This window comes from Hipposideros armiger, unplaced genomic scaffold, assembly GCF_001890085.2.
Source record: "Hipposideros armiger isolate ML-2016 unplaced genomic scaffold, ASM189008v1 scaffold_48, whole genome shotgun sequence".
NCBI lineage: Eukaryota > Metazoa > Chordata > Mammalia > Chiroptera > Hipposideridae > Hipposideros > Hipposideros armiger.
In genome coordinates this window covers 1,360,955-1,382,752 of record NW_017731398.1, presented here as the reverse complement: position 1 = coordinate 1,382,752, position 21,798 = coordinate 1,360,955, and the positions used below count along the sequence as shown (strand labels likewise).

The 21,798-nt window shown below is 46.2% G+C and overlaps 1 protein-coding gene across 2 annotated transcripts in view; it reads right to left on the bottom strand.

The window, feature by feature from the left end:
- ZNF592 (zinc finger protein 592) overlaps window positions 1–21,798 on the bottom strand; it is a 43,579-nt gene that overhangs the window by 19,733 nt on the left and 2,048 nt on the right. The window contains exons 1-3 of one of the 2 annotated variants that reach the window (XM_019640056.1): window positions 21,508–21,743; window positions 10,130–10,238; window positions 5,262–5,345 (exon numbers count right to left, since the gene is read on the bottom strand). The gene's annotated coding sequence lies outside the window, so the exon portion shown is untranslated. Of the gene's footprint in view, window positions 1–5,261; window positions 5,346–10,129; window positions 10,239–21,507; window positions 21,744–21,798 lie in introns of those variants that run through there. The other variant, XM_019640057.1, reaches the window with a different exon arrangement.

Below are 21,798 nucleotides of genomic sequence, written 5' to 3'. Positions count from 1 at the left end.
CGAAGCTGGCTGGCTCAAACTTACCAAAAAGAGGAAGAACGACCTACCATGTTCCTTGTTCAGCCTATAAATCCTGCAGCTGTTTCAGCACCCCAGACTCTTACCTGTTTATGTATTCCTTATACCACATCTGTACTGAAAACCTTTCTGGATGCAGACCAACACAACTCTTTTAAAAAGCAATACAGTACCTGCACAGAACCAGACAAGTGACAAATCCTTGGGTCCAGGAACCCCACTGCCAGAAAGTTATCCTAAGAATAACAATTCCCAAAAGCTATATGCAAAAGTGTATGGCATTATTAAAACAACACAATACACACACACACACACACACACACACACACACACACACACACACACAATCTAAATGTCCAAGAACAGGGAACGGTTGACTGGAAGGCTGCTATGCAGTCATTAAAAATCCTAATTATACTAAGTGTCCTCCAATGGGTGACTGGATAACAAAGACGGATATGCAATGGAATACTCCTCAGCCATAAAAAAGATGAAAGGTTGTCATTTCAACAAAATGGATAGATCTTAAGAGTATCACGCTAATTGAAAGAAGTCAAACAGAAAAGGACAAGAATCGTATGATTTCACTCATATGTGGGATATAAAACAAAAAGCAACAGATGAACAAACAAACAAACTCATAGATACAGACAGTAGAATGGTGGTTACCAGAGGGGAAGGGGGATGGGGAAGGACGAAGAATGTAAAGGGGTTCAAATATACGTCGACGGAAGGAGACTAGACTGGGTGGTGAGCACACAACGGAGTATACAGATGTCATATTATAAAGTTTTACACCTGAAATTTATATAATGTTATTAACCAATGTTACCACAATAACTTTAATTTAAAAAATCCTAATTCTATAACCTATATAGCTACATGGAAAATTACTTATAGTGTTAAGTTAAAAAAAACTAATATAAAATGTTGTCATGTCAGACTGATTAGATCAACAGAAAACTAAGTATGCATTTGAGCCAAGATAAAAAGAGACAAATAAGTATGCAGGGTGGTGGGATTACTGGCGGGTTACTTTTTCAAAACTTTTTGTGCTGATAGACTGCTTTTATAATTTTTAAAAGGGAAAACAAAGAAAAAATACACTTAGAATCACAGGGGAGCAGGTGGCATGGCAGAGGTTTATCTGTTACCACTCCCATGGAATCAACAGGTTAGCAGGTTTTATTTCTTGCTGCCTCCCAACCACCAACCAACAGAACCAACAGAACACATCCCAACCACTTACTTTCTGGAAGACTTCTCACAGAAAACTAAAACTACCTCCCCCCACCCCCAATTGGGAAGCTACCTAATTATGGAGGATAATAATAAAGTGAAATACCAATTATCTATACTAAATATGGGCTGGCAGACTATCTCGCTGAAATGAAATGTCAAGTTTCTGGACAACAAATGACTGTCTCCTGGGATAGGAAGCGTTGGAGCCATAACCAAGGGGAATATGCTGGGTATCACTGAAAGCACTTGGCATCCCAATACCAAGGAAACAACACCAAAAAGAAAAGATGGAGGGAGGAAGGAAGAATAGATTAGTCGTCTTAAGGCGCTGGGGAGCATACCATTGTCTAACTTAAAACAGAGAGATACTGCATCAGAAGAAAATAATGTTCTCCACACAGAGAAATCTCAGGCATTGGCTCAGAAGGATCAGGGGTGAGGTAAGTTATCTCTTGCTAGGAAAATGGTGTGGCAACTCAACATCAGCTGCAGGAAAACCCCTTATAACCTTTGGATTTTAAATATCAAAGCTGACTCTTTTGAAAGCCAAAGATCCAGTCCTGTTTTCTATTTAGCCCTAGTAAGGAAAACAAACAAACAAAAAAATACCAGCAATCGATAACAGTGATTAAGGGACTCATGGTGTACCTAAGTGTTTGTATTTCTAACTAAAGTATCACACTGCTCTAAAGTATCACACTGTTTATAAGTAGAAAATAGAAATAAATCAAAATGTATCCTGTTATAAAAGCAGAGGAAGAAACTGTAAAATAAAGCCTACCAGTAAAATTAGAGAACTACAAATTAAAATAATGAAAAAACATTCTGGTTCACCAAATTGACCAAGGTTTTAAAAAACTAATAATCCTTAGTGCTGGCAGAGATGTGGTAAAGTAAGCTTTTGAAGATAGTACAAATTGATATAACCTATCTTAGGAGCAATCTAGCAGAGAAAGCCCATGTTGCATATCCTACTCCAGATGCTCTCCTGACCCAGAGGGGTTTTCACCTTCCAGGATTCAACCTCAGCAGAGAACTGCTGAGGTTTAAAGCAGTAATATTTATTTCGTGTAAAAAAAGTTGCAAAGCACCCTCAAGCACTAATTTCATGTCAATCATGTCCCACGCCTTAACTTAGGTTTATTCATGTGTGACATCCCCAGAGAGGTCTCATTTTTAAGTGAAAAATGTTTTATAAAACTGAAAACAAAAAGTGCAATTTAGCAATGCATACATCAGGCCCAATAATTCCACTTTCAGAATTTATCCTAAGGAAACAGATATGCACGACAAGGATAATCATTACAGGATTATTCCTAACAAAATTATTTTCTAGTCAGCCTAGATGGTTCCGTGAAGATACCATGTTGCGTGTTTCATCACAAAAGGCCCAGACACACTAAGAACACTGGAAACAACGTAACACCTGTGATCCTGCCCTTGTTCAAAACCACTCCATGTCCACGACTGAATGTGCTGCCTAGTTTGGGGTCCCTGCACCTTAAGAAAGACACACTAGCACTGGAAGAAGTCCTGAGAAATGACTGAAGTTATAGAGTGGATAAAGAGCTTTCTGATGAGGGCCTAAAAATTAGAACCCTATTCTATTCTGCAGCGAAAAAGAGTTAGAGGAAAAGGGGGAGCATAACTGAAGTATAGTTTTGTTCACCAAACCTCAAAATACCAGAGAGGAGAGGGCAGCGTTTTGAAGTTTAAAACAAAAGATGCAGACAAATAAAAGACAACTTTATCCATTAGTCAGAAAATATACTGAAGTTGTTACAGGTAAAATATATAAATGTAGGAATGTCCACACTTATTCAAATTTAGAAATAAAAATAATAATAAAAGGCTCTGAGGAACTAAGAACAAGGAATTGTCACTAAACTGATGAGCTTTCTTTCCCTCACATTGAAGCCTTTGAATTTCAAATTAACATTGAACTTGGTCATCTGTTTTTCTTAACAATATTAAGTTCAGTAACAACAGGTTAATAAAAGTGCAGTAACAGGACATCAAGGGCGCAGAGGCACTCCAAATACATTAGGAAAAATCTGATCTCTATCCAGTATATTGTGTTTGAGACAAGGACGCAAATAACATGTCACAGATTTATACAATGACAGCGAAAGCCACACAGTGAAATCCCTGTGATTTAAGGAACACTGGGCTGTGAGACAACAAAAGCAAATTTCCTTGAATTTGCCATTGTTTGTTGGCTCAGGATTGGAGGAAGGATGTGTGTCTGTTTTACAACCTGTGGGTGAACTCTTTACCCTGCTCCCCCACATGGCTGAACATGGCTTACGTGTTGATATAAGCTGTGCTCATGGTTAAAAGTTTAAAAATGGGTAAATGAAAGTTACCCTCAGCTTTCTTGAATTGCAGGGGCAGTAGAGCAAAGAATAACTGTGTGTGCGCGTGCGTGCGTGTGTGTGTGTGTGTGTGTGTGTGAAAGAGAGAGAGAGAGAGAGAGAGAGAGAGAGAGAGAGAGAGAGAGATTGATTGATTAGCAGAAGCTGGGAGCAGAAGGCAATGCTTGAAGCTGCTGCCAGGTAGGGAGCTTCTCCTGTACCTCGGATGGAAGCTGGCAAGGACAATGCAGATAAACAAGCAAGCACGAGAGTGAGCCCGGCTCCCGTGTGACCAGCAGGAGCCTTGGCCTGGACTCTGGCTGGAACACTGATCAGAAGCAGATATTGCTTCCCTAGGTGGTACAGAGAGAAAAACTTTAGCTGGATCAAAGGAAACAGAAAGAAGAGTCCCACATTCCTGGATCCAGAATGAAGCCCCTGACTAGGGATGGTTGAGCTAAAAGAATAAGAAATTGTGAACCACAAGAACTGGCTTTCTCTGCCCCATGCTGTCACCAATTACCTGTGTGACAGCATAGAGGGGTTTAATACGACAGCAGGTCTTGGTTTAATATGTAAAGTTAAACTAATTTGAAGGATCTCCCAGTCCTTCAACAGGCTAGGCTTCAAACACTGGTCAAATTAACACAGAACTATTGGATTTCTACATAAAATTAACTCCTAAAGTGGACACGCAGACTCTCTATCTCCCATATACCTATCACTGCCTCCTGAAAGTACATCTGAAGCCTGCTCATAGATCTAAGTGACCCCAAGTCACAGAGGTTCTAAGTCAGTCAGTAGCCAATGTTTCATTTCAGGAGGCACCTCATATTCTAATCATGAGCAAAACCAGCCCGAAGAGATTGTCAGCAGTATACGAGAAAGCAGGTGCCCATGGACCCAGCAAAACAACACTTTTCATTGTCTTCCCTCTGGCCTCAGCCCCTCCCACACACATTTCCCAGAATGGTTGCTGTAAAACACATATTTGATCACAGAGACGTCCCTGTTCAAAACCCCCATCACCTTCAGGACAGAGCTCAAGCTTTTCTCCTGGCTCAGAGGCCATTCCCACGTGGTCTCTGCCCACATTTCCAGCCACTTCCAAGGGTCCCCCTCATTCCCTGGTGGCTTGCAGACTTTCTCATGCCTCAGTGTCAGGGCCCGAGCCACTTCTCCCAACTAGAGAAGAATACCTGATACCCGCGGCTGGCTGCAAACATAAATCTTCCTGAGAACTCCTCCCCACCCCAAGCTTCTGCTCCAGGCCTCCCCCCAAGTCCTGCTTCTCTAAGCAGGTTGTCCTCTGCCTTCCTCCTCCTCTCCTCCACTCCTCCGTGGGAGCTCTTCCCACACTGGGCTGGGATCCTGAGTTTTCTCATCAGTCTGTGAACCTCTCCAAAGTTGGGGTCACGTCCTTCACCTCTATTTCCAGGACCTAACACAGCTGGCTGCCACTGCCCCCACCCCTCCCAGGGCCATTCCTCATGGCTCTCCAAATCCCTGGCTGACGCACCTGCCCTTGCCTATCCTGCCCCGGGGCAGCTTCTCTCTCTCCTTCCGGGCCCTTCCATCCCACCAAAAAAACCCACTTCCCAACAATGCCCCACAGAGTGACACTGCAAGCATTCTGACAGGACTCACAGGATGTTACAGCCGGAGGAAACCTCAGGAGCTATCTGGTCCAGTGGCTTCCAAATGTTCGTCTGAAGACTGCTGCTGGACTGACTGCAAAAAATAACATGGGAGTGACTGTAAAACACAGAATCTCAGCTCCCACCATGGAAATTCTGATTCAGTAGGTCTGGGATGGATCCCTGCATATTTTTAACACTTCCCAGTTGATCCGAGTGCCCTGGTCTAGTCCAACATCTGCATCTTATACACAGAGAACTCAGGCTCAGAAAGGGAGGGTCACCCATCAAACATGTGCAAAATGCCCAGACGGATGCCTGGCACTGAGGACACAGAGTTCCCACACACAACCCACTGAAACACCGGGCAGCCACACCTCTGTGGGACCACTGAGGGCTCACCCAGGCCGAGGCGTCCTCCAGGCCAGGGAGGGATAAGGGTTTTCTCCGCCCGCCCCCATCAGAAGCCATCTCACCCTCCCTGGTGCTTGTCTCCTCATGGCATCATTTTCTACCTTTACTACAGTTATTTCGGTAAAATGTTCTCTCTTCTTTTTTTTTTTTAAAGCCTTTACTTTTCTTTTTTTTTTTTAAGATTTTATTAGGGAATTGGAGGAGGGGAACAACGCTGGGGAATCGGGAGAAGGGGAACAGACAAGTTGCTGTTGTTTTGTTCTTCAGTCTAGTTGTGGAGGATGTCGCTTCACTGGCCCAAGTTGGCACCATCACTGCGCTCTTCCCGGGCGAGGCAGATCAATCGCCGGCTCTGGATGGCCGCTCACGCTGGCTGCCGGCTACACATGGTAGCTTATGGCAGCCCACTGCAGCAGGGGACTGCAGCCTACGACGTCACCGGCAACCCACGGCAGCCCAGCTCCAGGTCGAGCTGTTGTTCAGCATCTTAGCTGTAGAGGGCAGTGTCACTGGCCCTCATATGTGGGATCCGAACCGGGGCCCTCTGGCATCCTAAGCCAGTTCTTAACCAACACGCCACTCAGCCAGCCCAAAATGTTCTCTCTTCTTCTGTTTCATAAGCCCCTCCACAGGCACTCACTAAATTATTCATTAGCATCCCTTCATTCTACACGTGGATTTCTACTTGGATGGGTATCCCAAACCTAATATGGCCAAAATCTTACCCTTGATTTCCTCCCAGTATTCCTCATTTCAGGAAATGACAGCTCCACCCTTCCAGTGGCTTAGGCCAAAACCCTGGCATTCTTGAGTTCTCTTGCCTTCGTATTCTTCATCTGACCCACACGCAAATCCTATGAACTGCATCCTTAAACTACATCCAAACCAGCCATTGCTCACCACCTCCCCCATCATTTTCTCTCCCCTGGATGCCCGCAAAAGCCTGCTGACTGGTCTGCTTGCCCCCACTCTTGCCTCTACTATCCAGTTTCCACATAGCAGCCCGAATGCTGCCTTTAAACATCTGTCAGGTCATGTTGCTCCCGTCCTCAAACACTCCCACATGGTCCCATGTCACACAGAGGAGAATCCAGGCTTCACCACGGCCACCTGGTGGGGACGTCTCCTCCCCGTCTCTGTCACCCAGTCTGCCCCAGGAGTGCACGGGCCTCCGTGCTGCTCCTTAGGCATGCGGGGCCCACTCCTACTCAGAGCTTTTGCATTACTATTCCCTCTGCTTGGAATGTTCTTGCCCTCAGATCCCCACAGGCTCGCTCCTCGCCTCCTTCAGGTCTTTACTCAAATATCACTTTGTCAGGAGGCTCCATGATCACTGTACGTAAGACACCACTCCCCACCCTCACCGTCAATCTCTGCCCCTTTAGCCTGTTTTATTTTTCCTCACAGCACTTACTATCACCCGACCTGTAACATAACTGCTCATTTCTTTATTGCCAGCTTATAAGCGCTGGTGTCTTTACTGGAAGGGAACCCACCACCAGAAAGGGACAGTGATGTGACAGGCTCATCTGTGCAGAACCAAGACCGTGCAAGGATAGTCAGATTCCTAAGGAGGTTTATTGCCACTCAAGTAGTTGGCAAATTTGCAACATTAGCTGTGTTTAGCTTTTAAAAACTTGCCATAAATAGGGGGACCTTAAATAGTGATGGAACTTTGCCAGTGGAAGGGGTCTACCTGAAATGGCACTTGTCTAGGAATCCTGGGCTCCTGCCCGCTGATTAAGTTAAATATTTCATTGGTGGAAAGTACCTACTGGCCAATGTCCCCACAATAAGGTCATCTGTCTTGAGGTTGGGATCAGTGTGACACCAGTGGAGAGGGAAGGCTAGCTCTGAGAACCACAGAAAGAGGGCACAGGGTGGTCTTGAGTCTTAAGAAAAGGAAATACAATTCTGTGAATAGACTAAAAACCATTGAATTGTGCACTTTAAAAGGGTGAATTGTATGTCATGTGAATTATATCTCAATAGAGCTGTTATAGTTTTAAAAAAATAAAAAGGAGGACATGGGGACAGTACTGGAGGGGGCTGAAACTATGCAGGACTATACAGCTGACCAAGATGCTACAAGTAGGAGCTAGGCAACACACTTTACACGGAACTGAGAACCGAGATCGAGACCGATACTCTGTGACCGGTGTCCCCTTTAGCTTTCCTCACTGGCAAATCTCTCAGCACTAACTGGGCACTGAACTTTGTTAGAAGGGAGCATAACCCAGAGACTGAGGAAAAGGGGGACAGCACACCTCTTATACACACACCATCCTCGAGGAGCCCCTCCCACTGAACTCAGTAAAAGTATCATCTCTTAGTGGTGGGGACTCCCACATTGAAGCCAGAAGCCAGTAGCCTCAGACCTGCTGGGAGCCAAGCCTCCGCTTCCCGACCAAAGGACCCTGGGAAAAGGGAAGGTGGCTGTCTCACGGGATCAGTCCTTCCCCATCTCTGGGTTCCCCATCATGTGTTTGGTGATTCCGAGTAGCCTCCAGTCTCGTCTACCACAGGCTAATTCCATGCCCAAAGATACCAATATCAAAAGGTTTGGGGGGACACAAGGAACAAGCTGTTACTCTTGGGGTATCTCTGCGGTTGCATTAGATCAGCAGTTCTCAACCTTCCTAATGCCGCGACCCCTTAATACAGTTCCTCATGTTGTGGTGACCCCCAACCATAAAATTATTTTCGTTGCTACTCTATAACTGTAATTTTGCTACTGTTATGAATCGTAATGTAAATATCTTTTTGTTTTCCTATGGTCTTAGGCGACCCCTGTGAAAGGGTCGTTCGACCCCCAAAGGGGTCACGACCCACAGGTTGAGAACCACTGCCTTAGATGACCACGGGAGTTGAGGAGCTGATGAATCAAGGGTCTGCTGAAGAGTTTCTCCCCCAGGCATTCCCTCACTCCTCTTTTTCTGTCCTTCTCATACATACATACACACACACACACACACACACACACACACACACACACACACACACAACTCTTCTCCTTCCCATGCCTCTCTGTCCCCCATCCCTTCCTCCATGCTCCTCCCTCCTCTCTCTCATGCTGGTCCTCATCTTCCTCTTCCTCCCTCTTCTCTCCTTCCCCTCTCAGCAGTGACGTGGGTGGGCTCTTTCACAATGACTGGTCAGGCCTACGGGCAGCAGCCTTCAGCAGGAAAACAGGGCCCCAGCCAAGGCAGCCTTTCACCAACAAATGAGAATGGCGATGGCTGCAACATCTGGGGGTCCACACGTGTGCCTTCTACATGTCCCTGGTGACCCACGGGAGTAGTAGGGAATGAGGTGTCCAAAGGAACATCCCTATGTGCCCTTCTCCCATCAGACAAAATGGAGTATGTTTTTAAGATACATGGTGAAATGTTTACAGATAAAATGAAGTGGTCTGAGATTTCCCTCAAAATAACCCAGGCCAAATGGAAGCGAGTAGGGAGGGAGTATATAAATGAACAGGATTGGCCACAAATCGATAACTGCTGTGACCTTGGGGAGGAGTACGTGGAGGTTTATCATATTATTTTCTCTACATCTGTACGTTTCAGCACAAAAGACACCAGACCCCTGTTTAGTGGGCTCTGTGAGTCCAACTAGATAATCACCAAGATCATACCCATTAGAATGTTGTTATTATCCATAAAAGAAAAAAAAAACAAAACAGAAAAATAGCAAGTGTCGGTGAGGATGTGGAGAAATTGGAATCCCTGTTCATTGCTGGTGGGACTGTAAACGGTGCAGACACTATGGAAAACAGTATGGTGGCTCCTCAGAAAAATTAAACATAAAATTACCATATGAGCTAGCAATTTCACTTCTAACTATAGACACAAGAGAACTGAAAGCAGGATCTCAGAGGTATTTGTCCACCCATGTTCATAGAAGCACTATTCACAACGGCCCAAAGGTGGAAGCCACCCAAGTATCTGTCCATCGACAGATGAATGGGTAATGAACACGATGTGCTATAAACATACAATGGAATATTCTTCAGCCTTACAAAGAAATAAAGTTCTGACACCTGCTACAACATGGATGGACCTTGAGGACATTATGCTAAGTGACATAAGCCAGATACGAAAGGACAAATCTTGCGTGATTCCTCTTAGATGAGGTGCCTAGAATGGTCAAACTCATAGAAACAAGAAGTAGAATGGTGGTTGCCAGGGGCTGGGGGAGCGGGGAATGCGGGTTTAGTGTTTAATGGACAAAGGGTTTATGTTGGGGAAGATGAAAATGTTATGGAGATGGATAGTGGTGATGATTTCACAACAATGTGAATGTACTTAATGTCACTTAAAAATTGTTAAAATTGTCCATTTTGTTGTGTATATTTTACCACAATTTAAAAAGATAATAACTAACAAGGAACAACAACAACAAAATAACTTGCATCCAAACTCTCAGCTCTCCAAGGTGAGCTCAGGTCAGCCTGCATCATACCTCAGTGAGAGTCTCAAAACAAGGGCGTGGTGAGTGTTGCTAGGGGTTCAGAGCAGTGGAGAAAGGACCAACTTCCAACTAGGCACATGGTCTAGTGTCCAAATACCACCTAAGGAAAGAAAAAAAAGTGTTTTTTAATAGACCTGAAGGTAAATGCTCAAGTAAGTTAATAATAACAATAACAATAATAATAGTGCAAGTCAGACCCTGAGAAAAATCTCCAACATAAATTCAATGCAGGCCTCAAATACAGTCTAAGACAAAACCTGTCGCAGCCCAGAACTCCCTTCCTCCCGCATCAGAGTGTGGCAGTTCAGAGTGCAGACTCAACCTCAATTCCAGTTCCAGTTCTACTGCTTTGTGTCCCCACATGTAAAATGGGTGTTACGGGGATTAAATGAGTTGATATTTCTAAAGCTCTTCCAACACTGCCTTAAACAGAGCACAGGCGTGTTTGTTGAGCATTATGCCTCCAACTTCAGCGGCCAGCAAGCTCTGCTTCATCATTTCTCAGAATTCCCAGCGGTCTGCTGAACCCCTAAACGTTGGGCTGCCTGGCAGCATGCACAGGGGACAGGGACAAGTAAGTGAGGGCCAAAGACCTCTCCGCACAGCTCAGAGACCTGCGGAAGCAGAGGAAGCACTGGGTCAAGGAGTGGACACAGGGGCAGGGGAGCAGGAGAAAGTCACAGGTGGGAAGAGGCAGGGAAGGAAAACAAGAGAAGACGAGGGAAAAGCTGGCAGAGCCCATTTTGAAAACCAGGTGGCTTTCAACTGTACCTGACCGTCAGAATCAGAGCTTGGCCACAAGCCCCGAGGTTCCGATTTTAGGGCCCAGTGAGGGAACATTGGTTAACGGCCCATCAGCTATATGTACCCACAAATGACAGAATAAAAAAGCCTCATTTCTAACTCGGCCCACTCTCACTCTAACCCTGCATTCCCTCACTTCATTCATTTTTGTTTTCACTTTGACAGACTAGAGTTTAGTTTGGATTCTAAGGAGGGCTATAGACAATATTAATGGAAAAATCTAGAAGGGAGTGAAACTCATTATCCCAATTCTACAGAACGGAAATAGAGAAAAAATTTTTTCCCAGAAAATTTTCTTTTTCTTATTTGGACCTTCACATTTCAAAATATAAACTAACAGGGCCGGCCGAGTGGCGCGATGGTTAAGAATTGGCTTTGGATGCCAGAGGGCCCCGGTTCGGATCCCACATATGAGGGCCAGTGACACTGCCCTCCACAGCTAAGATGCTGAACAACAGCTCAACCTGGAGCTGGGCTGCCGTGAGTCGCTGGCGAGGGCATAGGCTGCAGTCCCTGTGGCAGTGGGTTGCCATGGGCTACTGTGTGTAGCCAGCAGCCAGCGTGAGCGGCCAGCAGCCGCAGTGAACGGCCGTCCAGAAGCCGGCGACTGATCTGCCTCACCTGGGAAGAGTGCAATGATGGTGCCAACTTGGGCCAGTGAAGCAACGTCCACAACTAGACTGAAGAACAAAAGGACAGCAACTTGTCTGTTCCCCTTCCCCCAATTCTCCAGCACTGTTCCCATCCCCCCAATTCCCCAATAAAAATCTTTAAAAACAAACAAACAAACAAACAAACAAACAAACAAAATATATAAACTAACAGGGCCGGCCAAGTGGCTCAGTTGGTTAAGAGCTCGCTCAAGAGTGAGAGTTCTGAGCAACAGGGTCGCCGGTTTGATTCCTGACCCAAGCTGAGCTGCCACTGAGCTGCCAAGAAGGTGGCAAGGATGGTTCAGCTAAAAAAAAAAAAAAAATCAAATGACAAAATATAAACTAACAAACAGACACCATGTTGTCCAAAGGAGGACAAAAGTCAGAGCCTGGGGTCGGGGCTGGGGGTCTCAGGTCTGATGTCCCAAGGTAGTTCCGGGCCTCTCTGATGAGCAGGCCTGGCGATTTCTTCCAGGTTAACCCTGGTTTTTATGGCCACTGGGTTCTTCCGGGTTATTCAGGCCATCTCTCGGACCCAGGAACACAGTTTGGCTACAGAGAGGGGCTGGCACATCTGAGCACCAGGCTTCACTGACCCAGGCCGGCTGCTTCTGCCAGGTCACCCCACCACATATGCACGCTCGGATTTATAAGAGCTTTACAGTTTACAGAACACTGTTCCCACTTCACAAGGAACTTGCCAGTGGGTGGCAGTGCTCAGGCTCCTGCCTACCTCCAAGGACCAAGTGGCCCTTCCACTCAGGACTCTGAACTGGGAGGTCAGATTTCACATTTCACGTTTCCCAACACCCTCATCTTCCCAAGGTTCCACTGTATGCGGCACACATTTCCCTTCAATTTGGTACCAAGACAGTCACTATAGCTCTTGCCATGATTATGACAAAAGAGCAAGATTAGGAAACAGTATCCTAGTTGTTCTAGATTAGAGGTTCTTCCAACACCAGAAAGATTAAGCACTGTCAGAGCCAAAGAGACCCTAGAAAACCATTAAATTTAAGTCACTGACTCTACAGCAAGGAAGTGGAAGCCCAGAGAGGTGAGGTAATCAAAGGAGATAAAATACATAAGCTGAAAAGAGTTTTCATTGCCGTGAAAGTCTCCTGTTATTCCTGGCAAGGGGACGGGCCCTGCCTCGGCCTTCCCAGAGGGGCTGCCGGCTCCTCCTCACAGTTACCCATTCAAATCCCTCCCTCAAATACCAGGCATAAGAAGGCTTCTTTAACCTTCAGGCTAGTGAGTCCAGGTCTGGATGAACATCAGAAACATCTCGGGAGCAATACTAATGCCTCACCCCACCTCGGACCGATTAAATCGAATCTTTAGGGGTGGGGGTCAGGCATGTTATAAAAACACCCAGGTGACTGATGTCTAGAGTTGAAAAACCACTGTCTTCAAATTAGGGACCACTGGCCTCAAAAATCACCTAAAGAGTTAAAACAATGCAGACATGTGGGCCCATCTGGAGACTGACTCGGGAATGGAGTGGGCCCCAGGAATCTGAAGCTGTGACAGTTACCCAGCGGTTAGAGAACAGGACATTAAGTGAGTCCCAGCACTCACACCTGTGTTCCAGCTGACCCTGGAATCCTGGGTGGCCAAGCAGCTGGCCTGGGAAAGGCTCCCAGATGATGACTCAGACTCTGATGCCCACTCATAGCTGAGAGCTGCTGCACAAGCCTCCCTGCTGCCAATCACCAGCAGCCAGAGTGATCCTCCCCCAAGGAGGTGGAGCCCACTGTGTTCTGCACAGCCCGCTGGGCCCCCATCTCACTCGGTCCCCACCAGGACTGACAAACCCAGTGGGATCGCCCCAGCCTCCTCTCCTGGCTTCCCCTTCTTCACTCCGGCCCCGGCTGCAAGGACTTCCTTGCTGTTCCTTCAACTCCTCTTGCTTTTCTCTTCACTTTGATGGCTCCCCCTCTCTCTCACCTCCCTCAGATCTCTGCTCAAATGCCTTTTTATCAGGGAGACTTCTCTGACTTCCCTCCCCACCAAACTTCCCTGTCCTCCATCCCTGCTTTGTTTTCTCCATAATACTTCTTACCGTCTCTCATACTTTATGTTTTACTTGTTTATTGTCTATAAGCCCACACACACTAGGGGCTCCATAAAGGTAAGATTTTTGTTTATTTTGTTCCCTGTTATATTCCCAATGCCTAGAGTAGTGCCTGCACATAGCAGGCACTCAAATATTTATTCTAGAAATGAGTACATCAGAAACACCCACCTCAAAACATAATTTGTAGCAAAAGATCATGAAGAAGCTGATTATACCAAAATCACTTCTCCACTAATCTCATCTCACCAAAAAGCCTTTTTAAAAACAGGCTAGAAGCCTAATGAAACAGGAACCATTTAGGAATATTTCGTCAATTAATCCAATCCAAATGAGTTTGTGAGTCAAAGACAATGTGATCTGAGAAATAGATAAAATTTTGGAGACAGAAAATGAGGGTGAAAGAAGGTGATCAAACACATGGATTTCGGATGCCATCCTGGTATGTGTGCAGGTTCAGAAGCAAAGCCAGGGAGCGCTGACAGCTACTCTCAGACAGACCAGGAAAAACAGACAGGCTCCTAGCTTGGGTTACAGACCAAGAGACGCAGGCCCAGTGCGGGATCTGACTGCACACTCGCCACCAGACCCATGAACCTGAGGGAAACCCTTCCCACCCTTTCTCCTACTCACACCCCACCTGCTTCCAAAACTCATTGGAAGCCACTGACAAAACTTTAAACTCTCTACCAGGTGGGGAGACTGGACACCTTTGCCAAGGCAGCCACACAGCAGTTGGGGAGCATCCTGCCACAACCAAGTCTCGCTGGTGTCATCTGTCCCACTCCATGGCTCCATCCCTGTCCTTGTTACCTTTTACCTCTCCCGTCAGTCTTCCGAAAAACTAATCTTCCCCAAACGCCCCTTTCATCAGGTCATACACTCCTATCACGATCCTAAAAGTTTCCTACAGACTCCCCCGTCAGCTCCAACCCTCGGGCACGGCTTTTGAGAACCTCCGTAATCTCGGCCTACACCACTCCCCTCTGCCTATATGTTTCAGCTGTCTATCAATGGGTATAAAATTATGAGGGATTTGTTTTCTTCTTGAATGTTCCCCAAATTTCTAAACTGAGCATATATTATTTTTTCAATGAAGGAAAAAACAATCGTCCCAATCCTTTAAGACTCGGCCCAAATTCCCTCACCACCGCCTCAAAGCCCCCTGACCAGTGCTCAGCTGTGCTGTATTTTATACCCCCAACAGCAGCACAACCACGGTGCCCAGAATCAGCAATGGGGCGGGCTCAGCAGCACCTGCCTGACATGATGGGAGTTTCCTTCGCTGTGTCCCTTCTCTCCTGCCCTCCCTGCATGAGTGTGTTCCCTTTGGACACACTTACCCCCAAGTGCCTGCCTGGGTCCCTGTCTTTCTCTCAGTTGACTTAATTAATTCCTGGTAATTAAAGCTACTGTTTGGTGATGAACTGCTAAGAATCTTACCCCTCCCAGGGGTGTAAATATTTTAAAAGTGGACTCCAAGTGGAAATGCAAAAGCCTTGACTCAGAGGAATGGAGCTATAATGGCGGCATGACAGGCACTGGGGTTCATATTTTGTGGACAGGTGGCTACCTTCTCCTAAAGGGTTCAGGTACTTAGAAAAGCAGTGTCAAAGGGAGACAGTGAAGCAACGAAAGATGAGATGACATCCTTGCCACCACCTCCCTCCTCCCAAGTGGCCATTCAATCCATTTTGGGTACCAGAGAATGTTCCCCAGAGGTAACCCCAGCCATCTCAAGGGGTGACCTGTGTGAAAGTAACCACCACCCTCAGAAAGAAAGGCCCCCTTACGACACTTCTGGTCTGGAAGCAAAGCCTTCTCTAATTGCTTTCAGTGGGGGAACCCCTGGGGGCAAAGTTCATCTCACATGATTCTTTTATGCTCTTGGAGCAGGCAGCTCTGGGGAGCACCAAGGGTGGATCTTTTCCTAAGCAACCGGATTATGTGGATTATTGATCAGTGACAGTCCCTTTGCCAAAAAAAAAAAAAAAAAAAAAAAAGCTTCACAGGATCTTAAATACAGTATAAGTAAACATTCCAAGGTCGTATTCATCACACATCTAGTATTTGTGAAGTCTTGAAGACATGTAGCCTTACTGAAGTATCAGACAGTAAGGCAGTTCTTACAGCCTAAGCCAGTTCAGGTCAGGTTGGAGAGTCTAACAAGCCAATGGCACAGAGCAGCCCTGGCCCACACACACCAGAGCCTCGGCTGCGCCAAGCCCCAGAAGAATCTGAACAGCTGCCTGCTGCCCACCCCTGGGCTCTCTTCTCTGAAAACGCCGAAGCTCTGCCTCAGTCAGATGTGTCTGCAGGCCGTGGAAGAACCCCCAGAGGCTTGCAGTGACAGTGGACACCTATCTTCCATTCCAGCCCCTTCCCTTTGGTCTCACTCTGCCCTTCGGCCTAAAGGAACAACTTCAACTTCAGGAACTGAATTGGTAGAAAGGAGTAGAATGCTGTCAACGGCAGATCTGGGGAGAAAAGCAGAGCCAGACCAAAGCCACTGGCCCACAGCAGTACAGGTAGCATGCTCCTATGTCCCCCTCACCCCTAGGACAGACTGAGTCCCCAAAGAGGGGAAACCCCAGGAATGCACACGAGCTCACAAACAGGAGCCCTTCTCTCTGGAGTACCATGATCCCCAGATTGTAACGCCAAGGCCTCTAGCATCCTCCTGTCCATGTTCAGGAGACTAAGCCTGTGGTCCACGGGACAAGGCCCCGGGCCACCCCCAAAAGGATTTCTTTAAGCACTCTTTTATAAAAGCACTCTTAAAGAAAACACCCAAAAAATGAAGCTAGACGCCAAGTCAGACTACTCACCAGCTCCTCCCACCCAGATGAGAGCAGCCCTGCTCTCTGGACTCAGAGTCTACCGCAGTCAGAAATCCTAGCCTGATTCACCTGTCTGGAAGAGCTGCATCTACTGCACATCTAACAAAGGCAACTTCTTTGAGATGTGACCAAGGATGGGTGGCCAGCTCCAACAGCACACATCTTCTACAGGGACAGAGCTCTTAGCAGTTTGAGTTTTTGTTTTAGGGAATTTCAATGTTTGTCTCCAAAATGAAAATAGACATACTGATTATATTTATTTCTGTTTGTTTTTGTAAAGATGTTTTCTATAAGCCTGTAGAAAATTCATATGATAGGAAAAAATATAAAGAAACAAGCAGAAACCACCACAATCGAGCTACTCAGAGGTGAGGAATCTTACAGCACACTCTGTTCTGCAGAGGATGTAAGCTATTCTGAGTTAAACCTGGGGTGTAGGTCTGTGGATTTATTTTTGCAAAAGAACCTTACTGCCACCTCTGGACTACTTAAAAAATTTTCAGGTGGATCCAGTAATTCTGAAGCTCTCACAGGCGGAAATGATCAAGTCATACCGACCTCCTGCCCCACACACATACTGATTAGAGGCCAAGAGTTCATCTGTTCAGCAGACATGCTACTTTTTTTTCACTCAACATTGTGGCCGTCTTCCCACAGTCAATCACATATATAGACTCCAACATCCTTTCAACTCCTGTAGCGTGTTAATGAGAGAAGAAGGCCACCATTACCTCTTGATACAACACCTTCAGAATCTGAAATGGAGAAGGCAAAGGATTTACTGAGAGTCACACAGTGAACAAGGGCAGCCCGTGGTGCTAACAGGTTTGAGAAATGACTTCCGTGGTGACACCAAACTTGAAAGGTGTTCATTAACTTTTCTTTGAGTCATAAAAAGAATCAGCTATGTCATTTCAACACACATCCACACTTCCTGCTGTCAAATAAAAGCGAATGTTTGGATGAAGTAACATCCTGATCCCCTGGAAACACTTCTCAAAAAGTAATTAGCTAATGGATATCACAGCCTATACTCCCAGAGCATGAAGGGGAGGGCACTGGCCCAGGTGCCCACAAATGGGAACGCACAGATACGGGGGGCATGCAGTAGCTCCAGCTCAGACATCAGCACCCAGAACTCTCCCCTCTTCAGGATGTTCCCATTCTTGTAGGAGGAGCAAAAGTTAAAACAAACTTCCATATAAAGATAGAGCTGGAGATAAAGATCTAATACAAACACCGAATATTAAAATGGTGACAGTAGCTGCAGGTTGTAGGATTTACCAGTTAGTCTTACTGCCTTTGTATACTTCTCTGTAATGCCTAAATGTCCTGCCATGTACATTCGTGGGTAGTTGATTATATTGTTTTAAAAGAAAATTAACCCACAATCTAGGTTGGTCTACTTGATTTAATTTTTTACTGTAAAAAAAAATACAGATTCAGAACTCTAGAGGGTCCACTACACTTTCCAGCAATGCAGAAGCAAAAAGAATGTAAGAGGAAGCGCAAACCTCATGAAGATTGCAATCCAATAGGAAAGCTTGCCGTACGTGACCAGGCCGTGAGTGGAGGGCAGGAATTACTACTTTCTTTTCTGTCTCCAATGTGCAGGGAAGATAAAGATTTTTTAAATCAGCCTCGCCTTCAAATACAGCCCAAGTCCCCCACCCTCTCCAAAAGTTCACAGACCTCTGCTCCCAGAACAACGTCCAGTGCATCTGTCCACAACCACTTCGAGCCACAAAATTACCCACCACTTACAATCTGCAAACCTCCTCCAGGAACCCAGTTTGAGGGAATCCCCTTTTCCAATAGTACATTTCTAAAAAAAGTTATTCCTCATCTTCCTTAAGTTACACAAACACAGGAGCCCAACCAACCGATACAGAATCATTTGTTCCATCAATTAATAACCACTGTTGACAACAGTGTACAGCACTTGAGGAAAAATTATGTTAACAAAAAGGGTTAGTTTTTATGGAGCCTGAGAAAAACAAACAGGAATTGAGGAGCATGTCCCAGTCCGAGCCAGAAGTGGGTGGGGGTGGGAAGGCAATGGCCAGAGGACAGAAACATCTGTCATTCTGCAGTTTCATTTCTCATGGCCAGTTAATACCCTGAGTTTATGCATCAGTCTCTTCCAAGTTTGATTGGAAAGTCAGTCTCCCTGGACCCAATCAGCTGAGTGCCCTAGAAACTGAATTTTGGAGCTACAAAACTAAAAACCAAATCCTGACGCATAGTGATCCCGCCAAAATAAAGCCACCTCCAGGATGATATCTGTTTCTACCCTCTCTAACTGCAACACCTATCACTGTGTGTACGTGATGTATCAAATGCCACCTAATAGCGCCCTGTGCTTTACAGAATAAACTCCAAACTTCCTGACCTGCCTTTAACAGCTCCAGCTCAGCTTTCCTGCATCACCCCTGAACAAATCAAGCCTCTCATGACTCCATGTTTCCATACATAATTCTCTCTACCTAGAACTTTTGGCCCGATCTTGCCTGAAAATCCCCCTTCTGCCTCCAAAGGCCAGTTCAAAAGTTACCTCCTCCTTGAGGCCTTTAGCTTTTACTGCTCATGATGGGTCTCTAACTATGGGTGCATTTAGAGAACTTTTTAAGTACATCCTAGCTCTCATCCTTTTAACTGTCTGACCTCCCCTGAATACCCTGAGCTTCTTCAGGGAAGGAGGTCACTTTGTATTCATAAGTCCTATAGCACAGGGTCAAGTACGAAATGGGAGATCAATGTTGAATGATTGATCACATGGAACAGGGCATTAAGTTATTTAGAGGAAAAGGGAGGGAACAAGCATCTCACAAAATTTAAGAATTAAATTATCTCTATATTTAACCTCATCCAAAATGACCACAATGTGCTGAAAGACAGCAGGGACGTTTAAAATTTTTAAATAATAATAGCAACTAACATTTGAACTAAGTGCTACAATATTTACATGGCTTAGTTAATTTGATCCTCACAACCACCTTATGAGATAGGTCCTTTTTATCTTCAGGTAATCTAGGAAAAACTTGAGGTTTTTCCAAACAGGAAACTGAGGCACAAGAGAAGTTAAATAACTCAAGATCATTTCGTTAGCAAGTGGTAGAAGCAAGATGCAAACTCCAGCAGTCGAGCACCAGAGTCACTGGGCTCATGAATCAGGCAGACCTGGGTTTGAATGCAGATTGTGTTACAAAGGTGGCTTTAGATAAGTAGTCTATCCCCTCTGGGCTTGTTTTCTGTCCCCTCTGGGCTTGTATCTGTCAAGGGGCAGGGCAACCCCTTTCTCTTAGGGTGCAAAGAGAACTAGATCAAATATGATAATGTATGCAAAAGGTTCTAAATTGATGGCCCCACCTAGCATGCACTCCATAAATGCTAATTCACTTTCCCTTCCTTTCCTAAAAGCTGGGCAAAATAGACTCATTGAGGAAAAGGATCTCCCCCAGACTGCTTGAGGCTTTTCCAAGGAGTTAGGCCACTCAACACTGAAAGCCTTGCTTTACTTACCTGCTTATCTAGTTCCCACACAAAGGCCAGAGACTTTTTAAAATGTAAATGTCATTGTGTCACATACTTAAAAACCTTCAAAGGTTCCTAATACTGGGGATACAATCCAGTGAAGGCATTCAGTCCCCAAGGTCCCCTGTGATTGGACCCACCTCTCCACAAACTTATCTCCCCTCTCCCTTTCCCCCTCCAGCCACACAGGCCTCTTTCACTTCCTCCGACTTGCCAAGCTCTGTGCTGCTCCACACATGGTTAACTCTTAAGCCTCCTTCAGGTCTCAGCCTAAACGTCACTTCCTTCCCTGAGCCCCCAACCCAAATCAAGGCCCATGACTCTTTCTCACCATCTCTTCATCTTTCTTTTCTTGCACTCTTCACAATTTGAAACGATGAGTTAAACCCTTCCTTAAAAGTTTTATTCAAAAGACACCTTCTTAGGAGGCCTTCCCAGGCCACTCAAATGTAAATGCAACCCCCACCAAATATCTCATGCCCTCCTTCCTTATTTTCTTTTTCTCTGGCATTTAGCACTTTTTAACAGACTATATTTTTTATTACACATTTTACTTTGCTGTCTATCTTTCCCCCTTACGAAAATTAAAGTTCCACAAGGGCAGTTATTTTTGCTTGCATCTAAAACAATGCCTGGCACATATTTACTGATAAGTATTTGTTATTGCATGACATTTCAAGATTATTTGTTTATTATTGTGCCTTCCCGCTAGGCTATGAGCTCAAGCTAAAACATGTCTTTCTGGTTTATCACAGTATTCCCAACACCTAGGCCAGTGCCTGGCACATAATACGTGCTCAGTAAAAATTTACTGAATGAATCAAAGCCCTGACCTGTGGGAAAGGGTCAAAAAACGTGTGCAATCAACACACTTCCTCCTCTCTTTCACTGTGTGATGTACCTGTGAGTTTCAGGAAACAGACCCCTGAAATCCCACCAAGCACCCACCGGCCCAGGCATCTGTCTGTCCACATCCTGTATGCTCAGCTATACTGTACATGCCAACAGATGCACCGTACAGGCCCTACATGAACACCATCTTGCCCCAAGTCCCATTCTCCTACTGCCAGTCCTATTCTAGGCAAGTCCTGGGTGCCAGACATGCTTCCCTGGATGGGCTTGTGCGTTTATTCCAATTCAGGACGTTTAATGCCACCTCTGGCCTACTAAAAAAAAAAAAAAAGTAAAAAAGTAAAAAAAATCCCTGAGCAGCTCCAACAAGCCTGGGGTTCTCAAAAGCAGGCATATCTAAGGTCCTACGGACCCCTCCCCTTCACACACGCTGATCCAAGGCCAGGAGGCCATCTGTCCAGCAGACGCTCCTCTGTCCTCCCTCGGGTCACATTGAGCCTTCCCCCCCCCCCCAGGTTGGCAGGAAGAGCCCCTGCAGAGAGACAGTTTCCACCCTGACCAACAGGCCTGGTCACCCCCTGAGGACCCCCAACACTGGGGCAGGAATACCTGTCTGCCCAGGGTCAGAACTTGGGCGGAGGTGGGGGGAGGGACTGAGGGGCGCCCAAAAGGGTCGATCCGCGAAGTGTCTGCCTCATGACGGCGCCAGCTCTTCGGGCGGTGGGGACGGTCGGGCTGACAGGGCGTCCCAGCGGGGGAAAGTGGCCCCGTTATCGGTGCCCGGGCGGGGGGCCGCGGGCTGTCGCCCAGGCGGCCTCTGTCCCGCGCGGGGCGGACAGCGGCGTGCCCGGCCTCCCCGCGGGTCGCGGTGGCGGAAGGGGCCGGCGGCAGCCGCGGGGG